The following is a 26,307-nucleotide window of genomic DNA, read 5'->3' on the forward strand; positions in this document are numbered from 1 at the left end:
AATGCTGTTTGGCCAGTAGCCAGGCAGGAACTATAGGCGGAACAACCAGACAGGAAGTAGAGGAAGGGCAATGAGAACAGGAGAGTTCTGGGAAGAAGGAAGCTCCCTCTGCAGTCCTGCCCAGACTCAGAAGAAGGAAGATGTGACCATGGCAGAGGTACCAGCTGTAGCCACGTTTATTGCCACAACTCGATGGCATTTCAAGGTTCCTGCCACCAACAGAAAGCATGTGGTCAGCTTTTCATCAACACGATTTAAGTGTTTCATGGCAGGACCTCTTTAAAGAGCTGCAAGGTTTTGCAGTTAAAGCTGAGTCAGGAAGCCTCTTTTAAAAGAGAACACTTGCCTCTAGCAAGCAGAGCACACCTGAGAAAATGCTGCTATCAATAAGCAAAGCTTAACTCTATTCTTTTCTGTCTAGAATTACTTCCCAAGCTCTTTCAAGCTTTATGTAGATGCAGTTGTCCATGTGGGCACTATTTGTTGTTGGTGGTTTTCTGTCCCACCTGGTCCTTGTTCTGCCTGGCTCCTGTAATTGTTAAGTCCCAAGGAAATCACTGTCGGGGGTCTGCCTACTATGAAAATACTGAACAGTCTCTTGCTTCAGCTCAACTTCAGGCAACTAGACTCTGTTCCTGGTCACTCAGAGGGCTGTTATCTAGGACACTGATCTATTTTGAGTCTTCTGGGGATTTCCTGACAGAGCCGAATGTTAGAGAAATCCTTTGCATTCCTCTGAAAGGTGAAGTGAGCACACACAACCCAAGAGTGTCCCATGAAGACAGCATTCACAGGTGCCTTAGGCATACCTAGCACCAGCAGGGAGTTGGTCTGCCAGACAGCCATCTACCCCACTCCCAATATGTCCTTCTCTAAGAGCTCCTTGGAGACCAATACTTGGTCAACATAGGAGGTGAGACAACAGTGGCCCTGGGACCCTGGACCCCTACACCCTAAAACTTCCATGTGGGAGAAAGACAGTAGCCCCCCTTCTCTGGTACCTTTAGCATTCCTAGCACCAGCAGGAAGCTAGTCTGCTAGAAAGCCATCTACCTAGCCCCCAATGCATCCTTCCCTGAAAGCTCCCTGGAGACCAATTTTTGGTGGACATAAGATACATAAGAGTTGAAGGAAGAGATGGGCAGGTATCAATGCAAGAACTCCTCCCACATCCTAAAAAGCAATGTGGTACCACCAGAACCTAGTAGACACACAACAGGAAGGCTTGATCATCCTAACCCAGAAGATATAGATGAAAACGACTTTAAATGTTACTTAATGAAAATGATGGAGACCTTTAGAAAGGAAGTGAAAAACTCCCTTAAAGAAATGGAGGAGAAGACAAACAAAAAGCTGGAAGGAATTAATAAATACCTCAATAAAAACCAAGAAAAAGCAATCAAACAGGTGAAGGAAACAGTTCAAGATTTGAAGATTGAAATAGAGGTAATAAAGAAAACACAAACTGAGGAAACTCTGGAAATGGAAAATCTGGGTAAATGAACAGGAGCTACAGAGACAAGTATAACTAACAGAATTCAAGAGATAGAAGAAAGAATCTCAGGCACTGAAGATTCTATTGAGGAAATAAACTCAGTGGTCAAAGAAAACACTAAATCCAACAAATTCTTAACACAAAACATTCAGAAAATCTGGGACACCATGAAAAGACCAAATCTGAGAGTAATAGGGGTAGAAGAAGGAGAAGAATTCCAGCTCAAAGGCACAGAAAATATATTCTACAAAATCATAGCAGAAAATGTTCCCAACCTAAAGAAGGATATCCCTAAGAAGGTACAAGAAGCTTACAGAACACCAAATAGACTGATCAAAAAAAAAAAACCCTTGCCATATAATAATCAAAACACAAAACATACAGAATAAAGAAAGAATATTAAGAGCTTCAAAAGAAAAAGGTCAAGTAACATAGAAAGAAAAACTATCAGAATTACACCTGACTTCTCAATGGAAACCATGAAAGCCAGAAGGTCCTGGACGGAAGTGTTGCAGACACTAAGAAACCATGGATGCAAGCCCAGACCACTGTACCCAACAAAGCCTTCATTCACCATTGATGGAGAAAACAAGATATTCAATGACAAAAACAGATTTAAACAATATGTATCCACAAGCCCAGCCTTACAGAAAGTACTAGAAGGAAAGCCACAACCAAAGGAAGCTAACTATACCTGCAATAACACAGGCATCTGATAACCCCCACCAGCACAACCAAAAGAAGGGAAACACACAAACACTACCACCAAAAAATAACCAGAGCTAACAACCACTGGTTTTAATATCGCTTAATATCAGTGGTCTCAATTAAGAGAATGGATATGTAAACAGGATTCAGCATTCTGCTGTTTACAAGAAACACACCTCAACCTCAAAGACAGACAATACCTCAGAGTAAATGGTTGGGAAAAGGTTTTCAAACCAAACGGACCTAAAAAACCAAGCAGGTATGGCTATTCTAATATCTAACAAAATAGATTTCAAACTAAAATCAATCAGAGAGATAGAGAAGGGCCTTTTATACTCATAACAGGAACAATTCATCAAGATGGAGTCTCAATCCTGAATATCTATGCCCCTAATGTAAAAGCACCCACATATGTAAAAGAAACATTACTGAAACTTGAATTTCACATCAAACCCCACACACTAATAGTAGGAGATTTCAACACTCCTCTCTCAACAATGGACAGGTCAAACAGACAGAAATTGAACAGAGAAATAAGAGAACTAACATATGTAATGAATCAAATGGACTTAACAAACATCTATAGAACATTCCACCCAAACAAAAGAGAATATAGCTTCTTCTCAACACCTCATGGAACCTTCTCTAAAATTGATCACATTCTTAGTAACAAAGCAAACACTCACAGATACAAAAAAAAAATGAAGTAATCCACTGTGTCTTATCTGATCACCATGGAGTAAAGTTAGAATTCAACAACAATACTACTCCCAGAAAGTCTACAAACTCATAGGAACTGAACAGTCACCTACTGAACCACTCCTGGGTCAAGGAAGAAATAAAGAAATTAAAATCTTCCTTGAATTTAATGAAAATGAAGGCACAACATATCCAAACCTATGGGACACTATGAAAGCAGTGCTAAGAGGAAAGTTCATAGCACTAAGTGCCCATATAAGGAAAATGGAAAAAGCTCACATCAATGACCTAACAGCATGCCTGAAAGCTCTAGGAAAAAAAAGAAGCAGACTCACCCCAAAAAGAAGAAGACAGGAAATAATCAAGTTGAGGGATGAAATCAACAAAATAGAAACACAGAAAACCATACAATCAATGAAACAATGAGCTGGTTCTTTGAGAAAATCAACAAGATTGACAAACCCTTATCCAAACTAATCAAAAGGCAGAGAGAGAACATCCAAATTAACAAAATCAGAAATGAAAAGGGAGACATAAAAACAGATACTGGGGAAATTCAGAGAATCATTAGGTCCTACTACAAAAATATGTACCTCACAAAACTGGAAAATATAAAGGAAATGGACAATTTTTTAGATAGATACCACCTACCAAAATTAAATCAAGATTTAATTTAATCAAAATTAAATCTAAATAGACCTATAAGCTGCGAGGAGATAGAAGCTGCCATCAAAAACCTCCCAACCAAAAAATGCCCAGGACCAGATGGTTTTAGTGCTGAATTCTACCAGAACTTTCAAGAAGAGCTAATACCTATACTTTTCAAAGTGTTCCACATAATAGAAACAGAAGGCTCACTACCAAATCCTTTTTATGAAGCTACAGTTACCTTGATACCAAAACCATACAAAGACTCAACCAAGAAAGAGAATTACAGACCAATCTCACTCATGAACATGGATGCAAAAATTCTCAATAAAATTCTGGCAAACCAAATCCAAGAACACATAAAAAAAATCATCCATTATGACCAAGTAGGCTTCATCCCAGAGATGCAGGGCTGGTTCAACATACAAAAATCAATCAATGTAATCCACCATATAAATAAACTGAAAGAAAAATCATATGATCATTTCACTGGATACAGAAAAACATTTGACAAAATTTAATATCCCTTCATGATAAAGGTCTTGGAGAGATTAGGGATACAAGGATTATATCTAAATATAATAAAAGCAATATACAGCAAGCCGACAGCTAATATCAAATTAAATGGAGAGAAACTCAAAGCGATTCCACTAAAATCAGGAATGACACAAGGCTGTCCACTCTCTCCATACCTCTTCAATATAGTGCTTGAAGTTCTAGCAATAGCAATAAGACAACATAAGGAGAACACGGGAATTCAAATTGGAAAGAAAGATCTTAAACTTTTATTATTTGCAGATGATATGATAGTGTATATAAGTGACTCCAAAAACTCTACCAGAGAACTACTTCAGTGGAATGACAGGATACAACTCAAAAAAAATCAGTAGCCCTCCTATACACAAAGGATAAAGAAGCTGAGAGGGAAATGAGAACCATCACCTTTCACAATAGCCACATATCACATTAAATACCTTGGGGTAACACTAACAAAGGATGTGAAAGACCTATTTGACAAGAACTTTATGTCTTTGAAGAAATAAATTAAATAAGATACCAGAAAATGAAAAAAATCTCCCATGCTCTTGAATAGGAAAAATCAACATACTAAAAATGGCAATCTTACCAAAGGCAATCTATAGATTCAATGCAATCCCCATCAAAATCCCAACACAATTCTTCACAGACCTTGAAAGAACGATACTGAACTTCATATGGAAAAACAAGAAACCCAGGATATCCAAAACAGTCCTGTACAATAAAGGAACTGCTGGAGGCATTACCATTCCTGACTTCAAGCTCTATAACAGAGATATAGTAATGAAAACAGCTTGATATTGGCATAAAAACAGAAACGTTGACTAATGGAATCGAATTGAAGACCCAGATATTAATTCACACATCTATAAACACCTGATTTTTGACAAAGAAGCAAAAAAGATACAATGGAAAAAAGAAAGCCTCTTCACCATATAGTGCTGGCATAACTGGATGTCAACCTGTAGAATGAAAATAGATCCATATCTGTTGCCATGCACAAAACTCAAGTCCAAATGGATTAAAAACCTCAATATAAATCCGACCACACTGAACCTGATAGAGGAGAAAGTGTGAAGTAAACTTCAATGCATGGACACAGGAGACCACTTCCTAAATTTAACCCCAATAGCACAGACAATAAGAGCATCAGTAAATAAGTGGGACCTCCTGAAAGTGAGGAGCTTCTGTAAAGCAAAGGACACAGTCAATAAGACAAAAAGGCAGCCTACTGAATGGACAAAGATCTTCACCAACCCCACATTGGACAAAGGTCTGATCTCCAAAGTATATAGAGAACCCAAGAAACTAGACATTAAAATTCTAAATAACCCAATTAAAAAGTGGTGTACTGAACTAAACAGAGAATTCTCATCAGAATTTCAAATGGCCAAAAGATACTTAAGGATGTGTTTTTCTTCCTTAGCTATCAGAGAAATGCAAATCAAAACAACTTTGAGATACCATCTTATACCTGTCAGAATGGCTAAGATCAAAAACACTAATGATAGCTTATGCTGGAGATGATGTGGAGTAAGGGGAACACCCTTCCATTGCTGGTGGGAATGCAAACTTGTGCAATCACTTTGGAAATCAGTGTGGCAGTTTCTCAGAAAACTTGGAATTAACCTACCTCAGGATCCAGCAATTCCACTCTTGGGAATATATCCAAAAGATGCTCAATCATATTAAAAGAGCATTTGTTCATCTATGTTCATTGCAGCATTATTAGCAATAGCCAGAACCTGGAAACATACTAGATGCCCTCAATGGAAGAATGGATAAAGAACGTGTGGCAATCTACACATTAGAGTACTACTCAGCAGTAAAAAATAATGACATCTTTAATTTTGCATGCAAATAGATGGAATTAGAAACCATCATCCTGAGTGAGGTAACTCAGACCTCCCCAAAAAACAAATATGGTATGTACTCACTCATAAGTGGATACTAGTCACAAACATAGGGCAATGAGCCTATAGTTCAGGATCCTAGAGAAACTAAGTAATAAGGTGAACCTAAAGAAAAACATATATAGACCCACCTGGAATTGGAATCAGACAAAAATTTGGGAGCGGGGGGGGCAAGAAATTGAGGGGGGAAGAAGGGGGTTGAGGAGAACTTGAGGGGATGGGATAGTTGAGATGGAGGAAGGACAGATATGAGAACAAGGAAAGGGATATCTTGATTGAGGGAGCCATTATGGAGTTAGCGTGAAACCTGGCTCTAGAAAAATGCCCAAGAACCCACAGGGATGAACCCAATTGAGACCCTAAGCAATAGAGGAGAGGGTGTTTGAACTGACCTTACCCTGTAGTCAAACTGATGATGATCTTAAATATCACCATAGAACCTTTGTCCAACAACAGATGGTAACAGAGGCTTACATTGGAGCACTGGACTGAGTTCCCAAGATGCAGTTGAAGAGTGGAGGGAGTGAGAGTATGAGCAAGGAATTCAAGACCAGGAGGGGGTCATCCACTGAGACAGTTTGCCTGAGCTAATTGGAGCTCACCAACTCCAACTGGACTGGGAGTGAACGAGCATGGGAACAACCAAGCCCCTCTGAAGGAGGTTGACAGCTGGGGCAGACTGAGGGACCACTGATAATTATACTGGGTTGTGTCTCTACTACATATACTGGCTTCATGGGATCCTATTCTCTTTGCATGTAAACCTTGCTCAACCTAGATGTAGTAGGGAGGGCCTTGGACTTTCCACAGGGCAGGGTGCATGGCACTCCCTTAGGGTTGGAGGGGTCGGGGGAAGGGTATGTGGAGGAAGAGGGAGTGGACTGGGAGGAAGGGAGGGGGTAGGAATTTGGATTGGTATTTTCTTAAGTAATGAAAAAGGGATTAAATGCAAAAAAAGAATAATTCTTGAAAAAATAGAAAACACTGGACAACTAAAAAGGCCACCTCTTGTTCTGGCTTCATTCTTGTTATTGTGATAAAATGTCCTGACAAAAAGCAACTTTGGGGAGAAGGGAGTTTAATTCAGCTCTAATTACAGGTTATGATCCATCGCAGGGAAATTGAAGTGTCAGAAACTTAAAACAGCTAGTGACGTCACGTCTACAGACTCTTACACTTAAATTAACACATATTTCTTATTTATTCCCTGCCATGTGGCTCACGGCTTGTTACCTCATTTCTATACATCCCGTTTCTTCTGTGACTGGCTGGTGGCTCTTCTCTGACTCCCATCTTCATCCCAGGATCCCCAGTATGATTGTCACACCTAGCTTTAGCCTGCCTTGCTATAGACCAATCAGCTTCTTTATTAACCAATGAGAGTAATACATATTCACAGTGTACAGAAGGGTTACTCCACAGCACCCACAGGCCAACCTGAAGTAGACAGTTCCTAAATTATCACTTTCTTCTTAGGTATGGCAGTCAACACGTTTAATCCCAGCACATGGGAGGCAGAGACAAGCCTTTGTGAGTTTGAGGCCAGTCTGATCTACATAGCAAGTTTTGGGGACAACTGAATAATAGAAAGCAAAAGAAGACTTGCTTCTCCAGTATTCAGTCCTGTGTGTAAAAGTACATTAATTGCTGTTTATGAGTGACAAGCAAAACGACAGCGATCGTTATCGGGTGAAGGGAGAAAGGAGGGAATTTTGGCTAAAGATAAAGAAGATAAAGATAGACAATCAGATTACCTACAATGTCCCATCTCTGAAGAGTTCAACACAGAGAGCTGGAAAACCAGGCCAGTGTCTCTCTTCTTCTTCCTCCTTCTCCTCCTTTTTTGAAAGAGGGAAATGAAAAAGCAAAGGGCAAGAAAGGAGAGCAAAAAGTGATAAAAGGGGAAGATGGAGAGATGGCTCAGTGGTTAAGAACATGGACTGCTCTTCCAGAGGACCCGGGTTCTATTCCCAGTACCCACATGACAGCTCAGGATGGTCTGTAATTCTAGTTCTAGGACACCCAACACCCTGGCAAACACCAGTGCACATAATTCTTAAAATGTCATGTAGGATGAGAACAGAGCAGGGCCTGTCAAACTGACAGTGGATATTAAATAAAGAAGAAACATAGGTGAAGGAGGAGGAGGGCTGGTGGACCTGTTTATTGGATCCAATCTCGGGTCTCTTGGTGTTCCTTGCCTGGCTTCCAGAAGTTTCTCTAGTGCTTGAGAATTCCTCTACAATGGACAACTAGCTTTTCCCCTGGGTTTATTTTGGGAGTCTGGTCCAGCCCATGGGTGGTGCAGCACCATCAGAGTCTTAGAGGCTGGTCACATCTCTACTTGTTTCTGGAAATGCTCATCCTGCCCATGGGAGGGTCCTTCCAACTGTTAGAGAAGGTCTTGGCACCAGCATGAGGGAGAAAGTTCCTCTATAGTAACCGGTTCCAACCAGATGTTCAAGTTTCTGAGTGCTGCTTGGTCCTGATTCTAAGTTTCTTTCCCATAGCCCAGTGATATTCAGGTGGCCAATTCCAGTGTGTGGTCTGTCCTGTGGTTCCTGCTTTCAGTTTCCCAAGAGAGTTGGTCACAGAGGGTCTTGGGCTGCTGAGCCAATGATACAATGGAACCTTTTAGTAATGGCATCTGGCTTCCACGGAGTGAAGTACTAAACACACAGCACTAAGGAGAGAGGATTTCCCTAGCATCTATCTCCCTCTTTGCGTGCTACTACTCTATTGGGTCCAGCACTTTTTCCCAGGCCTTTGGAATGTCTGTTATTGAAAATAAAGTGCAGGCTTTCTAAGCCTCTGCTTTTTGCAGTCTGTAGTAAGAGCTCCATCTTAGTGGGAAAAGCGGGCTACCTCAAATGATCCAGTCTCTTGGAGCCCAGCTCTGGATTTTTTTTTCCTGTTTTATCTTTATCAATTCCTCCCCCCTCTCTCTTTCTCTCTCTCCTCTCCCTTACTTTCTTCTTTTGTTTTTTTTTTTTGTTCATTTTGTTGCTTTTGTTTGTTTGCTTTGTTTTTGAGACAGGGTTTCTCTGTTTAGCCTTGGCTGTCCTGAAACTTGCTCTGTAGACCAGGCTGACCTCTACCTCACAGACATCCCCCTGTCTCTGCCCCCGAAGCACTGGTATTAAAGGCATACGTCACCACCACCCAGTCCCACTTTTCTAATTAAAGCAGAGATATTTGGGCACCATTCTGTTTTCTGGTGACTGTTTTTCAGTTTTCCACAGATCATTTCCTAGCAACTCTACAAATTGTACCAGGGTGTCTTCTGCCGTTTTACCATCTGCCCTCCCTCCCACTTCTGCACAGTTATAGGAAACCACCCAGAAGATTAGGAAACCACTATAATTAAGGAGTCACCACAGCCAGAAGCCACAGCTGCTGCTGCTGGTCTGGACTCGTTGTGCCTATGAATGGATATTAAAGAACTCTGCCCTTGAAGGATACTGGTGCCCTCAAAGCTGTGGTCACAGCCTGGCACGACTGTGTTCCTGTGAGAAATGCACATGTCTCCATAACCAGGCATGCCAGCCCGGGCAGCAGATGCCAGGCCTTGCTCCTTTGATTGATTGATGGAATCTGAATCTTACCCAGGAGTTTGATGGCAAAGGAGTCAGGAAAAGGCAGTTTTGTAGTCTCACTGTTTTTATGATACAGGAAGAGACAGCAGAAAGGAGATAACATGGATGCTATGCACCTATTTGCCTTGCCTTCCCTCAGTGTATGCAATTAGAATGCCACTGGTTATAGTCCCAAAAGTGTGTAACTAATACTGTATCTCACTTATTGACTTATCATGTGTACATGTATGGCCACATATCTGCAGCTGTCTACTTGTAAAGATACACTGCAAAGAGAGCAAGATTAATAGTGATTTCCAGCACGGTCTCTAGAGTCAGGTTGTGGTCAAAATCTCTGTTCATGTGAAATGGGCAGGCATTTTCTCAACATCTGTCTCAAAGACTAGCCCTCCCTCCCCCCTAAAGTGGGTGTCACAACAGTGCCTACCCCAGGACACTCTTGGGAAACCCAAGTAAGATGGTGCATGAAACAGAATCACCATAGTGCTTGGCTCAGGTAGCTACTTAGTGAATCATAGATCTTTTTCTTTTGTGCCCACCGAAGATCCAGCCAGTAAGTCTGGTGTATTATACTATCTTGTAAGTCACACTGTTTTACTGGTCTTGGTGTAGTACGATGAATAAAAACTCAGAGACAGATATTGGGGCCCAACCTGTTACCAGAAAATCAAAGCAGCTAGCTACTGGTTCTTACCTTGACATCAGTCCAAAAACTGGTGGTCCTGCCTCCAGGAAACCTCAGAATGAGACTGAGACTGAGCTGTCTCCTGTTTTATTATCCTTTCTAGTTCTGGGATTAAGGACATGCACCACTACTGTCTGGTTTCTAAGGCAAACTAGTGTGGCTACTGGGATTAAAGGTGTGTGTCTTTGCTGTCTGGTCTGTAAGGCTGGCCAGTGTGGCTGTTTTTCCCCCCCTCGGGCAAGCTTTATTTATAAAAATGCAAATGAAATGACACTACAGTCTTGGTTTCTTGTTTTGTTTTTTCTTTTTCCAGGTAAATTTTTGATCTGTAAGATGGATTCCTAAACTTATAATATCCCAAGACCGTTCCTGGAGAAAACAAAGCACTAGAGTTGCTTACTTAGATGTCTCTCTCTCTCTCTCTCTCTCTCTCTCTCTCCCTCCCTCCCTCTCTCTCTCTCTCTCTGTGTGTGTATGTATACATATACATATACATACATTACATATACATACATATACATATACATATATATGCAAGTTTGTATGCATGTATGTGTTCATGGAGAGCAAAGGTTAATTTTGGGTGTTGTTCCAAAGGTGCTATTCAATTTATTTTAATTTGTGTGTATGTGTGCACACGTCACCGATGTGTGGAGGCCAGAAGAAGGCATCCATATATCTTGCAGCTTTAGCTGGAATCAAAGGCAGTACTAAGCCACCCCATATGGGTGTTGGGAACTGAACCAAAACAAGAGTAAGTGCTCTCAACTTCTGAGCCATCTCTCCAGTCCCTTAGCCACCAGTTTTGTGACAGGGTCTCCCACTGGCCTGGGGCTCACCAATTAGGTTAGACTGGCTGGCCACCGAGCTCCAGGAATTTGCCTGTCTCTGAGTCCCTGGCACTGGCATTCCAAGTACTACTACCATGCTGAAACTTGGGCTAGGGATTAAACTCAGGTTCTCATAATTACAAGGCAAACACTTTATAGAGTGAACTATCTCATAGCTCATTACTTAAGATTTTGTGACAAGCATAAAAAATGGTCTCAGGCATTTAGATGGGAAATTAAGCAACCCTTATCTAAATTACAAAGCCTAAATCTTCCAAGATCAATGTAAGTTCTGACATCATATCACAGGTGGAAAACTCTATAGGGTATAGCCAATATGAAGACATACCAAAATTAATACGTTAATGGATGATTAAAGCATTCAAATTTATTAATTTATTTCATGTGTGCATACCTGCATACACACATGTACACTTGCTTGTGCCACTGTACAATGTGTGGCAGTCAGAAGACAAGCTGGGAGAGTCATTTTTCTCCTTCTACCATGTGAGTCCCTGGAGTGAACTACCTGCTGAGTTGTGTTGCCAGCTCGGGTTAATTGGGTTTTTAAAGACCAGAGATCATATAGCTCATAACGGCCTTGAACTCACTATGTAGTCAAAGATGGTCAACTTTTGAGCCTCCTGCCCCTACCTCTTTGATGCCAAGATGATAGGTCTGTGGCTGGCACCACATCTTGTTTGAATGGTGCTGGTGATTGTGCCAAGGACTTCATTCATGCTAGGCAACCACTCTACCAACTGACATACATCCTTAGCTCCACCAAAAAACTTTCATAGCTGACCAGCAGCTACACTGGGTGTTTGGGATCCCAGTGTAGTGTGGAGCCTTTCTCAGGATGAGCTTTTAAACATAAAAGATCACATCCTGGATTGACATACTTCAGTCTACTGAAGCAGTAGAACAGAAGCCTACTAACAAGGTTAGTACATTTAGAGACTTAGTCAGAACTACGGACTGTGATGGATTAGGCCTTTGTTTTCATTTTGGCAGGTGGTACTGTTTACATGCTGAGTTTCATGGCCTGACTTGTATTCCCATCACTTGTGCTAGGGTCTAGCAGCCAGTTATAATTAGTTAAAGTAATTAATAGTGTGTAAGAATTTTATGTTTGAAACTATGGTCCTTAAGACCTTTCATTTTTCTAAGTAAATATTCTAGAATCTAAACAATGTGTTAGCGTGGCAACTATTAAGTCTAAAATGGAAACTCCAGTCCCCGAAATCCAAAAAGACAGTCCAAATATCTAGAAAAGGGCTCAACTTAGACTTTAGGACAATTCCTGGTGGTTAGATAAAACCTTCCAAAACACCAATGAGTTCATTTTGTCTTGGCCATCTCATGCTGGGCATGGGACCTGCCCTTAAGTGTGTTTTGTGTACCCTGTGAGACTCCATTAGAGAAAACTAATTTTTCCTTTTTGGGTGGTTCTCAATTGGAGGTAGCTTCTGGGTTAGGGATGGGGGCTCGTGTCTGCTTCCCCTCTCGGCGCTGGGAACCTGTGTGGTTTAGCCCTGTGCAGGCCCTGTGCATGCTGCCTCCGTCTCTGTGAGTGCACGTGTGTGTCAGTCTGTCGTGTGTAGAAGCCTTGTTTCCTGGGTGTTCTCAATTCCCACTGGTTCTTACAATCTTTCTGTTCCCTCTTCTGCTGAGTTCTCTGAGCCCTGAGGGGAGGGGTCCAATGGAGACATCCTATTCAGGACTGAGTGTTCCGGGGTCTCTCACTCTCTGCACATTGTCCATTTGTGGGGCTCTGTATTTGTTCCTCTCCGCTGCCCGAGGAAGCTTCTCTGATGCTGGCTGAACAAGACACTGATCTCCCAGTACAGTCGGGTGCTTTCAGAGTCATTAAGTTGATATTTTCTTTTAGGAGACAGTAGTATATACTTTCTTCTTAGGTCTGTTTACCCACCTAGCCTCAGGTGCTGGGCCAGTGAGCAGTGTTGGGCATGGGTTCCCCATCACAGAGTGGGAGGAGTGGGCCTTAATTCCAGTCAGATTGTTGTTGGTCAATCCCACAGCTCTGGTGCCACTACTGCCCAGCTATACCTAGCATTCATGTCCCCACTGTAGATCGAAGGGTAATTGAACCATTTTTAACTGTTAGCAATGATACTGTTTGCAAAGCAGAACTATAAGCAGCTTTCATAGAAGAAAGGACCTCATGAACCTGAAATGATGCCTGTGACTCTTAGCCTATCTCTTGGTGTCTGTTTTCGATAATGACTTTTATGTTGGTAGATGCTCTGTTTTTCAGTTGAAATTACAAAAAGGGAACAAATAAAGAGCTTTGTGGAGCTAACCTTTTGCAAGAGGATAAATGGCTTGATGTTTCAAAAGTAAAGAAAATAAATGCAAATGAAGCCTCTCATAGACAACAGACATTTCTACCAACCACCCTCCCAGTCATTTAAAAATTAGTTGTTGTGTGTGTGTGCATGTGTGCATGTGTGCGTGTGTGCATGTGTGTGTGTGCGTGCAGGGCACACGTGTGTGCAGGCGAGAGGACAATGCTCAGGAGTCAGTACTCTTCTCCATGACTCAGGTCATCAGTCCTGGTGGCACCTTTACCTGCTGAGCCATCTCTTAGGCACAATTGCCCCTAGGTTGAAATTCATCCTGAGTGTTTAGAAAATTAGAGAGTCTTATTAGCTACAGCTAGCTGACATAAGGATATAGAGAAAGGGGGATTAACTCAGACACGGGAAAAAAAATCCCGAACCTGAGTAGATGCAATGGCTAAAAGCAGCAAGGATGTTTTTTACAAATCAGGAATGCACTTGTGCCGTGGTCGGTACATGATGGGATGTGTTTCCGGCATAAAGTGAATTCCTGGTCCTTTCATGCTGTTTGGGAAACCCACTCACTACCCCTTTGAAGAACACAGAGAAGATGCATTCCTTCTCCTTGGCTAACATGGCTTTGTTTGGCACCTGTCTGATCTTCTTTCGGGAAACTCCTGGGTCTGACGCTAGCTGTCAAGAGAGGAAGGCCTGCCCATAATGAAACACGCACAATGTAACAATCACTATATTATTGTTGCTGGGTGTGGTAACATATGTCTGTAATCCTAACCCTCTGGGAGGTGGAGGCAGGAGGATCAGGAATTCCAGGACAGTTTCAGTTTATTAATGAATTCAAGGAGAGCTGGAGTATGTGAAGCCCTTTGTAAAAAAAAAAAAAAAAAAAAAAAAAAAAAGAAAAAAGAAAAAAAGAGCAGAACAACACAACAAAATTCAATGCTTTAAATCATTCTGTCCTTGGTAAGCATTGCCAAACTTAAGTGTGGCCTCAGACGGTTCTCTCTGATACCCATGTGTCAGTCCATGTGTGGACAGAGATGTAAGTGAGGCTTACATGTGAATTTCATGCTGCATGTCTTTTCATTTTCTGCTGAGTGGCAAGCATGTAGGAGACCATGGTGGACTGGTGCACTGGCACAGGAAGTCAATTTTAGTAAAAAAAAAAAAATGTCTGGGATAAATTAACTAATTCACGTTTATATGGAAACTAATCTAGTTGTACTGTGGAGTAAAATGACTATTCAGAAAAGAACTAAAATCATCAAAGGAATTTCTCTCTTGCAGAGGGTTTTTTTGGGGTGTGAGTCTTGGTTTATTTTTTTATTTTAGAGTAGAAACTGCTCAGTCATGCTTCTGTCAGTCTTGGCACACCAGAGAAACAGAGACCATGTCCAGGCTCATTTGAAATCTAAAGGGGAAAAAGCAGACAGAAAACTTGATTTCTATCTGGTCTGGATTCATGTGCCTTCTTCAGTTTAATTTTAGATGCTCCTTAACCGATTAGAAAATCCAGAGAAGTCTGCTTCAGTGGTCCAAGAAGAAATTAGGATGACCTATGACCCTAGTCTCTTCTGTGTAACCCATTAACCCATGACCCAGGCAAGACAGTTAGTCTCTGTCCCTCAACGACACAGAGATGTATTTTCAGTATTAGTCATTTATTATTATATGTGTGTATGTTGTGTGTGTGGTGTGGTGTGGGGCGTGTATGTGTGTGGGTATGTGCATGTGTGTGTGTGCATGTGTGCATATGAATCCATAGCAAGTGTACAGGGATCAAGAGCAACCCCGTAGAGTCTGTTCTTTCCACCGTTATGATGGAGGAGTGTCTATGTGTTACTTTTATTAATAAAAAAAACTGCCTTGGCCCTTTAAGAAAACAGGAAATTAGGTAGGCGGAGTAGACAGAACAGAATGCTGGGTAGCAGGCAGTGGAAGACGCTTCAGGCAGTCGCCATATGCAGTCGCCATGCTTCTCTTCTTCGAGATGGACGCAGGTTAAGATTTCTCCTGGTAAGTCAAACCTCGTGGTGCTATATAAATTACTAAATATGGGTTAAAGCAAGATATGAGAATCAACCTATAAGAAGCTACAGATAACGGGCCAGGGGCCAGGCAGTATTTAAATGAATACAGTTTCTGTGTAATTATTTTGGGTAAAGCTAGCCGGGTGGCGGGACGCAGCCCCGCCGTTCCTTCTACACCGTTATGTAGGTCCCAGGGATTGAACTTGCTCGTCAGGCTTGTCCAGCAGATGTTTTACCTACTGAGCGATTTCACCAGCCCAGACAAATGTATGAAGAAGTCACTATACATAGCCATCATACTTGCCTCACGAGTTATTAGAGAGACCAAACAAGGTAGGAACTGTGACGCGAGTCTTGATGGGATGGTTGGGAGGGTAGAGACAGAGACTGGGCTCTAACAGCTGAAAGCCCTTGAATGACTGCGAGGCTGGCATATGATGAACAAATTTACTTTCAAGCTTGTGGGTTTTTCGCTTTAGCAACCCTGCCGGTGGTTAGAGCTTTATCAGATGGCTTCAATGGTTGAGCTTTGCTTTCCTCTCTGGCTGCTGGCTCCCTCCTAATTCTGGCTGTTGGATGCTCCAGAAGCACATTCTCCTGGTTGCCAGGAGGGTGGGGTGGGCAAGAACAGAAAGGAATCTTCTGGAATGTACTTGATACCATCTGGAAACTTGGGCCTGCCAGTGTGAGCGACCCGAGTGTTAGTGCTGTGCCAGCCATTTGCCCCCTAAGGCTCTCAGGAATGTAAGTCATTGAGATGACATGGGGAACTGTGGGCCTGTGCCTTCCCCCAGTTTTTGGATGACAGTACTGAAGCTTAGAGAAGCATCACTTTCTCCTGTGTGGTCTATCTGAGCAGTGTTTTTCCCCCAACTTCCATGTGTGAATCATTTTTTGGTCATTGTGCTGGCTAGTTTCTGTTGACTTAAAACAATCATAGACTTATATGTGACGAGGGAATATCAGATTGTCCTGTGGGCATGTCTGTGAGGCGTTATCTTGTTTATTGATTGATATGAGAGGGCCCAGCTTATTATGGGTAATGCTACCCGGGGTTAGATGATCCAGGGTTGTATAAGAAAGCAAGCTGAGCTGGGGATGAACAGCAAATCAGTACTCAGACTCTTCCATGGTGCCTGCCTCTGTTTCTCCTTCAGTTGCTGCCCTGATGTCCCTTGATGGACTCTGATCAGGATGGATCAAAAAAATCCTTTTCTGGCCAAGCTGTTTTGGTCATGGGCACACAGCAACAGAGATCAAACTATGATAGTCACCTCTCTCAAGAGGTCTCCAGTGCAGAGACCCTCCCTTCTGAGTGGTTCTGTGGGCTACATGAGGTTCGTCACCTTTAGAGCCAGGGCTACTGATGACGGCATCCTCTGATAGACTGAAAATACCGTGCGGGAAGGGGCTATTGGTTTTACCCCTGTGGGGTCAGACATTTGGAATGTCATGGAATTTTTAAATAGCAGGATGAGCAAATATATGAGCAAAGCAGGCAATAACACTTAAAATACTTAAAAATAACAGGTCCTCAAATGCCAGTGAGTCACCTTGCCTTGTGGTTCCCTGCGGATTCTTATCAAGCTATCAAGAGTCTCTTTCTCCTCCCAGCTAGGTAGGCAAACACCAAATATCACTGAGACAAGAGAGATTTAAAAGGGAATTTCTCCAGATCCTACTGGTTCTTGCCCAGTCAACCCCATTGAAGTCATAATTGACCCTCAGTCCGGGAAACTCTGTGGCAGACCAATGTCTTGTGAAGGTAATACAATCTGAGTAAGAACTAATGAGCTAAAGCCAGCTCATCTCTTGGTAATTGTTTCAGTTCTCCCATAGCCAATTTCATACTAATGAATCCTGAGTGCCCTTTACAAAGTCAGCAAAGGCTCAGCAAGCTGTGTGACCTTCAAGAAGATTTTTTTTTTTTTTTTTGTTTTTTGTTTTTTTCGAGACAGGGTTTCTCTGCAGCTTTTTTTTTTTTTAGAGCCTGTCCTGGAACTAGCTCTTGTAGACCAGGCTGGCCTCGAACTCACAGAGATCCGCCTGCCTCTGCCTCCGCCGTTAAGCCCAGCACTTGGGAGGCAGAGGCAGGCGGATCTCCATGAGTTCAAGTCCAGCCTGATCTACAGAGTAAGAAAAAAAAAAACAAACAAAAAATTAAAAAAAAAAAAAAAAGAAGAAGATTTTTAATAAACCCTGCAGTGGTCTCTTCTGGGGTGGCCTCCTCTCGGAAGGCTCATAAGTGCTCTCCTGCTGAGGTTTGGTTTTCCACGTCAATTGGGGTGGTTTCTCACTCACTATCACAGACCAGGTGAGAACAGCATTTACCTGGCTCTGTGACCTTAGCTGATGACCGGAAAGCCTGCTCTAGGGCGGTGGTTCTCAGCCTTCCCAATTCTGTGACCCTTTAATACAGTTCCTCATGCTGTGGGGACCCCCAACTGTAAAATTATTTTTGTTGCTGTCTCGTAGCTGTAATTCTGTTACTGTTATAAATTGTAATATAACATATATATATATATATATATATATATATATAATTTTGGAGACAGAGGTTTGCCTAAGGGGTCCCGAGTCACAGGCTGAGAACCACTGTGCTAGGGTGAGTCACTATAAAGCTTTCAAGTTGTGGGCTTCTTTTCAATGCAAACTTGGGGTGTACCAGAGGTCAGTTTACCACCTGTGTCATGGTTTCCATGCTAGGAGGAGAGGCTGGTGGCCAACAGCTAAATGCCTGGGCTGCAAGCTCACCTCTTCCAGCTGGAAGATTATGAATAATCAATTTAAAATATCCACAGCCAGGTTACCCACAGTGCCTCTTAGGTGTGGTTGGGACACAATTTGTTGAGACTTAAACTTCTCATATAACCAGCATCCACTCTATCACAGGGATGGGCCAGAGTGCTGGTAGATTTGTTTCACAAGTGAAAGACCCAGATAAATTCAGACCCCTCTCGCAGAAAGAGTAGAGCCAAAAAAATCTAGCAGGGAGAGAAGAACCAAAAATCTAGGTTAACCGGTTCAGTGACTCTGTTCCAGGAACTAGCTGACCACAAAGTTAGATTATTATCTTGAGAATAATCTTGAGAAACAGGGAGTTATGCCCTTGTAATGATCACTGGTATTTTCAGAATTTTCCAAGGATCACTGGTGTTTTGGGGATTTTCCAATAACGCCATCCCTACCCCCTTTTTATTGGGTTGTGGTTTCTTCCCTTAAATTCCCCTTCTCCCAGCTACTCGGGGTCGAACTCTACCCCTGCATGGGAAATGAGTTTCGGCCCCAGTGCACTGGTTCTTGTCCTGTCAATAAACCTCATGTGATTGCAGCAAGGATGGTCTCTCATGAGTTCCTGGGGTATCGTATTATCCTGAGACTTGAGTGAGAGTCTCCCCACTCCAAGTGTTTTTCACAAGCTCTTAGTAGGCACTGCTGCATGCCAGGCTCCGTGGTCAGTGACTTCTGATGACCCATCCTGTACCTGACCTATGAGAGCAGATGGACCCCACGGTTCCAAATATCTGTGATTACTGCCTGTCATAGAGTCACCATTGCTGTGATGAAACTCTGTGACCAGAAGCAAACTGGGGAGGAAAGGGTTTATTTGGCTTATACGTCTGTTCATTATAGAAGGAAGTCAGGACAGGGACCCAAACATAACAGCAGCTGACACAGAGACCATGAAGAGGAGCTGCTTATTGCCTTTCCCACCCTGATTTTTTTGTAGAAACTGGGACCAGGTTTATAAAAACCAGCCTGGGGTTTCCCTGTCCACAATGGGCTAGGCCCTTCCACACCAATCACTAATTAAGAAAATCCCTACAGCCTTGCCTAGAGCCCGACCTTACAGAGGCATTTTCTCAGTTGAGACTCCCTCCTCCGCAATTGCTCTAGCCTGTGTCAAACCGACATAAGACCAGCCAGCACAGTGCTACCATGGGCAAGGGCAATGCCGAGGGTGGAGGCAGCTTGAGATATCACAGCCTCAAAGACTGCTCTGATTCTGAGCTCCAGGTTTAATCTGCATCACCTCCTGCCAGCCAGGGCCCCACAAGGGTGGTGACAGGGCCGCTATGCTCAGCAGTTGTCCTGCACCAACCACAGGGGACCGCAGCCCTAATAGCTCAGGTGTGTCTGTGAGAGGGGACAGAGACTGTGGAAGCTGCCATAGAAGTCATCTGACATGAGTATTGCAAATGAGAAAATTTTGCCAGGTGAAGGAGTGACTGAGTGATTCTACAGATGAATGTATGTGATTAGATCTAAGTCCCACCTAGCTGGCCCAGAGACATCCCTCGTTTGTATAAGTAATTCCAACAGCATCAAGAGCTTAGGCCAACACTTGACTTTAAGTAGATGTCTGTTTTCTGAAGTGTGTGTGATGCTTTCCTCCCCTGGGAAGCCCACCTGAGGTGGGCAGCAAAGAGTCAGATCAGGTTGGGACAACAGAATCAGCCTTGCCTTTATTCCTTTGTTTTGGCAAGAAATTCACTGTTCTCTACTATCTGCTGCAGCGTGAACACATCTCCATGTAGACTGGAGAGTTTATCCCCAGTGCAGCAGGGTTGGTGAGTGGGGTGACCTACAGGTGTTTACAGCATTAGCATGCAGCCTTCAGGAATGGATTCACACTGGTTAGCAAAGGCACGAGGCTGTGAGTTCAAGCTCTCCTTAGTCTTCATGTCTGCTTGTCTTCCTGTCCTCTACCACATGGGCCTTTTTGAACTTGGGTTTATACTATAGAACTATAGGAAATTAATCTCCGTTCTTTATAACTTGTTCATTTTCTAGGTGCTGGTGAGATGGCTTGTGTGTCCCCAAGACTGGTGACTTCAGTTTGATCCCCAGGTGGAAGGGAGAATCTTCATCTCTAGCAAGTTGTCCTTCAGCCTCTACACTCAGGTCGTGTCATAAGCATATGACGTATACACACATCATCCCACAGTTTCTACATAAATAAACAAATCTGATTATCATAGTGCATACCTTTAACTCCAGGTAGGGAGGCAAAGGCAGGCAGATCTCTGTGAGCTCCAGGCCAGTTGGGGCTATATAGTGAGATACTGTCTCAAAGAAAAACCAGCTTCACTCATTTCCAAGTATTCCCTTATGGAGGCACAAAATGAAGTAAGTTACCAGCAGGGGAGACCGCCATCCCTTTGGCGAGCACCTCTTGTTTCACCTTCCTCCTTTCTAATAGGGATGACGCTATTAGCTGTAGTGCTGACCACTTGTAGGCTAAGTCAGGACTCTCAGCTCATGATCTATCCCTAACCCGAGCCATACCTTCTGGTAGCAGCCTACGTAAAAGACATGGAAGAAGGAAGCTTTGGCCCTTTGCTTGCTTCCCCACATCCTCTAGCAAGTCCAACCCATCAATGGAATTAGAGCCTACTTCTTTGGAATTCTTGTATCTACTGAAGACCAGCTGAGATATCCAGCCTCGTGGACTGAACAACTACTATGTTCTTGGACTTGCCATTGGTAGACAGCCATTGTTGGACTAGCTGGGTCATAGCTTGTAAGCCACTCTAATCAAATCTCCTTTCTCTCTCATTATATATTCAGTCTGTTCTTCTAGAGAATGCCGAGCATCTGCAATGCTGAAGATACATCATGGGAGATGCTTCTGAAAGAATAGGCTGTGTGAGGCTGAGGCCTTCTTCCAGGAGCTTATTTACAGTAAATAAGAACTTTAGTAACAGAAACCACTTGAATGCTGGGGAACATTTGTACCTGCATAAATCACCTCCTGCCTCAGAGGAGGAAAACCTGCAGTAGGAGGGAGTCAGTGGGAAGGCTGGTGTAGAGATGGGGCAGGGATGATGTGGCATTGGAGCACTCCTGGGAGTACAGCCTGTTCAGTGGAGGGTCAGTATCCACATAGTGTAGGAAGGTGAAGCGGGAAGGGGAGGTTGCACTGAGTCATGCACAAATTAAACACCAGATTTAATTAAGTGTTTCCATGATGACAGGGGAGAAGGTAGCAAGGTAGTATTCAACTTCATGCTCCATCTGACCTGAAGACCCGATTTATCTCCTTGGAGGTCCATGTAAACGGTTCTATGAAATACTACATAATTGGGGGGCACGCGGCAGACTTTTAGGAAACCTTCATTGTCAATTCAGTTTGTAATTCACAACTTCCCTGAATTTCTAATGCAAAAGCCCCACAGCGAATTGGTTTGTGCAAGAGATGCCTGTGGGGGAGGCTTTGCTCCCCAGGCAACAGGAGTTTTCCATGGGTAGAAAAGTTGGCACACAGCCCTTGCAAAATGACTCTTCATTAATCAGTGAACTTAAGCTTCAGGCTTGGTTTCTGTTCTTTTTTTTTTTTTAAATGCATGCATTCGTGTGCATGTGAGTTTGCATGTGTGTGTGTTTGTGTGTGTGTGTACGTGTGTGTGTGTGTGTGTGTGTGTGTGTGTGTGTGTGTGTGTGTAAGTTGGGGGAGGAGAAAGCCTGAAATCCTACTATTCTCCATAGGAATCAGGAAGGAACAGAAACAGGGGAGCCTCAGATTCCAGGGTTCTAAGTGCGTGGCACTCGGGGTACATGACTTTGTGGGACTCCTGGGTTATACTCCCAGGAAGAACTAGCCAGGACCCCCACTCCCCATTTTTAGGATCCTTTCCGATGGCAGGCAGCTTCTAGCTTCTGAAAATATCTTGCCAATGAACTTTAGAATGGAACCTGTTGGTGGTTACAATAATAATGATGGTGATAACAATGATTTCAAGTTCAAAATAAATAAAAAAATGTTGAGTTTTTGGCATTTACAAACACAAAATTAGGAAGTGAATGTGTTGGACAATGCAGCGCTCTCAGCCTGATTGGATGACTAGAAAGGGTAAAATCCAGTTCCCCCACCCCCAACAAAAACAAAGTTCTCTTTCTTGGAAACAAAGTAGAGTAAATGCTGTAGCATGTAGAAATGACTTTTTCTAGCAAGTGTTTTGTGTCTTGCTTTCGAGAAATCAAACTTTGTTTAGGTGATGCCACTTGTCCTGGTTCCATCCTCACAGTAAGTTTGGTGATCAGTGAATTTAAAAAAAAAAAAAACAAAACAAAAACAAAAAAACAGGGTCTCACTATACAGCTCTGCCTCCCAAGGAGTCTGACATAAATCAAGAACCCTCACAGTTGATTCGGAACTGTGCCGTGTTTGCCCAGAGTTAGGTTAGCTCTCTTTGGGCTCCTGACACTTAGGTAGGTGAGCAAGCCACAAAAGGCCTGAAGTTGTAAGCAATTCCCACAAGACTCCAACAATGTCCTTCCTAGACACTGGAATCAAGGAAGGTTTTGAAGAGCCCTCTGGCCACTTTAAGGAATGATAGCTTTTAAGGATGCAACTGGATCCATTCAGTCAACAAAGTAACAAATCCAGATGTGGTGGGGCATGCCTGCAATCCCAGCCCTAGGGAAACAGAGGCAGGAAGATTAAGAGTTCAAAGTTATTCTGGGTAGCAAAGCAAAAGTTAGCCTGAGGCCCTATATCAACAAACTAAAAAGTAAAATAAAGAATAAACCAAGGAGCAATTCATTAGTGAATCCTTCGTAATCGTCTCTATTACATTGGGTAGCATGTGTGGAAAGTATTTGTCTCCTAGACCTGTATGGGTACTGGGAAGGTGTTAGTTTCCTTCCTTATACAATCTCTTCCTGTGGTTTCTACAGTTTTCATATGAATTGGCTGAAAAAAATTCCTCAGTGATTCTGAGATGTGTTACATGTGATTGACTTTACAAAGAGACTCGGGACAGAGAAGGGAATCTGGAATTTGCACAGAGGGTTCCTAGGCTGTACTGTCCGGAAGAGGAGGGGCAGGGGGCATCAGACCCAAGTCTTACCCCAGTCTTGCATCTACCCCTTCCCTCCTTATTCATGACTCACCTTCTCTGCACTCCAAGCTAGACTGGCCCCTGGGACCAATGGTCTTGTCATACACAGTTCCTTGTCTAGCAGGGCTTCTCTTTGCCATCCTGTCTGAGAGAGCACCATTTGTTTTTCCTGGCTCTAACTAATGATCCATTCATACCCCAAGTCCAGAGGATGAAGCAATACTCAAGATTCTAATTTGCATTAATTAACTTTGGAGGTGGCCCAATTCTCGGTTTCCATTTCAGACAACTCATACATTTTTTAAATTTTTTTTATTGATTTTACTGAGCTATACATTTTTCTCTGCTCCCATCCCTTCTTCTCCCCTCCCCTTCTGCCCTCTCTCATGGTCCCCATGCTCCCAATTTTCTGAGGAGAGCTTGTCTTTTTCTTCTAAATCTGTGTATGCCTCTCTTAGGGTCCTCATTTGTTGTCTAGGTTCTATGAGATTGTGAATTATAGTCTGATTTTCTTTGCTTTATGTCTAAAATGCAACTCACACATTTTATGGTGAACCTAATGAAATGATGTGGAAAATAGAGCCATATCTCACAGCCCCCTCTGAGGTCATTTTGGATGTCTGGAACCCCTGACGTCATTCTGTCTAGGGAACAAGGAGTGCCATGAACAACATCAATCCTGCCACACTGCATCTGCTTTTAATGTTTAGATAGGTTTCAAAACACAAGCAAAGTTTACTTATTGTTTAGGTTGCCAAGAGACATAGTTTCTTTATCTGAACATCTCAGGGCCGGGAGCATTTTTACCCCTTTACAGTCTGATTTATGGCCGGTGTTTCCATGTGGCACCTGGTTGGGAATGTGGCTATATTACTATGGGGTACCTGGTTGGGAATGTGGCTATATTACTATGCCACGGACCGGCTCAGGGGAGCCACTCAGACCATGGGAGAAGCAGGGTCTTGGTAACAGGAAGACACAAGTTCGGCGAATGACAGACAGACACAACACACAAGAGAGTGGTTGGGTTCTGCTGCGATTTTACTGAATTTACATTTTCATTATATAGTATTCAAACAAAGAACAAATCAGGTCATGTATCATTGGTTGGCACAGTATGAAAGCTTCTTTTAGTCACATCAGCAATATTTAAGAAAAGCATGTTATCAGGGACAGGTGTTAGACATAAAGCATCCTTAGAAGAGGAAATCTTGTCCTTGGGAACATAAACCTCAGACAAGTGGTTTCATCTTATGAATAGTAAGTTTCTGTCTCATTATCGCTATCATGGCCCTTCCTCTTTCTAACCCTTTCTTTATCCCATCTAGTGACCAAATATACCTAATCAGTTCTCTGCACCTGTTGAAATATATTTTTTATGTACCTTCTTATGCAGCAGACACCATGGGGGTTGGGATCTAGCAAGCCTATCCATAAAGTTCAAATTATAACACTCTTTGTCCATCAACATTAACCCATATATTCCCTTGCTCGTCATACACCCTGTGTATGTATGACAAGGGTTCTGCTGTAGTCGTATACATTCCCATTCTGTGATTCTCTATCCCAGAGCTGTTCCTGAAGAGATAATCCTTGTATTGTAGATATGAAGAATATCATTATTATAAAAGAGATTGTGCAAAGCCCATATCCCGCATAGCCAGCTAATTGAGAAACCCATCTATGCCTCAAGGGTGGCCAATACCGGGCTGTCTGCCATTGACCTCCAGGAAGCCTAGTCCCATAGGACACGTAGCTCCCATCCCACATAATAACATATGTCATGTCACACAGACAACACTGGAGTTGGTGACACATTACTATGTGACAGCTGGTTGGGAATGTGGCTACATTACTATGGGGCACCTGTTTGGGAATGTGGCTACATTACTATGGGGACACCTGGTTGGGAATGTGGCTACATTACTATGGGGCACCTGGTTGGGAATGTGGCTACATTACTATGGGACACCTGGTTGGGAATGTGGCTATATTATATGGGCACCTGGTTGGGAATGTGGCTATTTTATTATGGGGTATCTGGTTGGGAATGTGGCTATATTACTATGGGGTATCTGGTTGGGAATGTGGCTATATTACTATGGGGCACCTTGTTGGGAATGTGGCTACATTACTATGGGGGATCTGGTTGGGTATGTGACTATATTACTATGGACACCTGGTTGGGAATGTGGCTGGCTATATTACTATGGGCACCTGGTTGGGAATGTGGCTGTATTACTGTATATATTTTAAGCGTGAGGATAACATATCGAGAGGAATGGCCCAGGGTGAGTTATTGTATCTGAATGTGTGATGTCCCCTACAAGCTCATGTGTTTGAACTCGGTCCCCTATTGGTGGTGCTGTTTGTGGAAGTTTGGGGACCTTTAGGAGGGAAAGACTTGCTGGAGGAAGTGGGTGACTCAGGTGGGCCTTGAAGTTTCCTAGCTCAGCTTCACTTCCTGCCTTCACTCTGCTTCCTTACAATGGGTGCTATGTGACCAGCCCCATTGCAGTTCTGATACTAGGACTCCTCCATGGGAGACTCTACCTCCTAGTACCATAAGTGGAAATAAACCTGTCCCCTTTTAAATTGCTTTTTGTCATGTGTTTGGTCACAGTCATAAGAAAAGTAACTAACACAATCCCCTGTCCACAACTTGTTCTTAATTAGTCCAAGCAGTAGAACACATGGCCTAAGACATCTGTGAGCTGCATATGACCAAACATGACTTCATTCTTCCTTTCTTTCTTAAATTATGTTTTTTAATTCTTTGAAAGTTTTATATATTTATACAATGTATAAATATATTGTATATTCATTATATCTACCTTCCTCCAACTCCCTCCCCACTTCTGCCCCTAAACTCACCCCATTCAAGTTTCAAGTCTTTTCTTTCTTTCTTCATTTATTATCAATAACCGTCTCATCTAATCAGTGGGCATGTGGCCACTCACTGGGGCGAGAACAACCTGCTAGTGTCCACATCACCGAAAGG

The sequence above is a fragment of the Arvicola amphibius genome, chromosome 8 (genome assembly GCF_903992535.2).
Source record: "Arvicola amphibius chromosome 8, mArvAmp1.2, whole genome shotgun sequence".
In the NCBI taxonomy this organism is placed as follows: Eukaryota; Metazoa; Chordata; class Mammalia; order Rodentia; family Cricetidae; genus Arvicola; species Arvicola amphibius.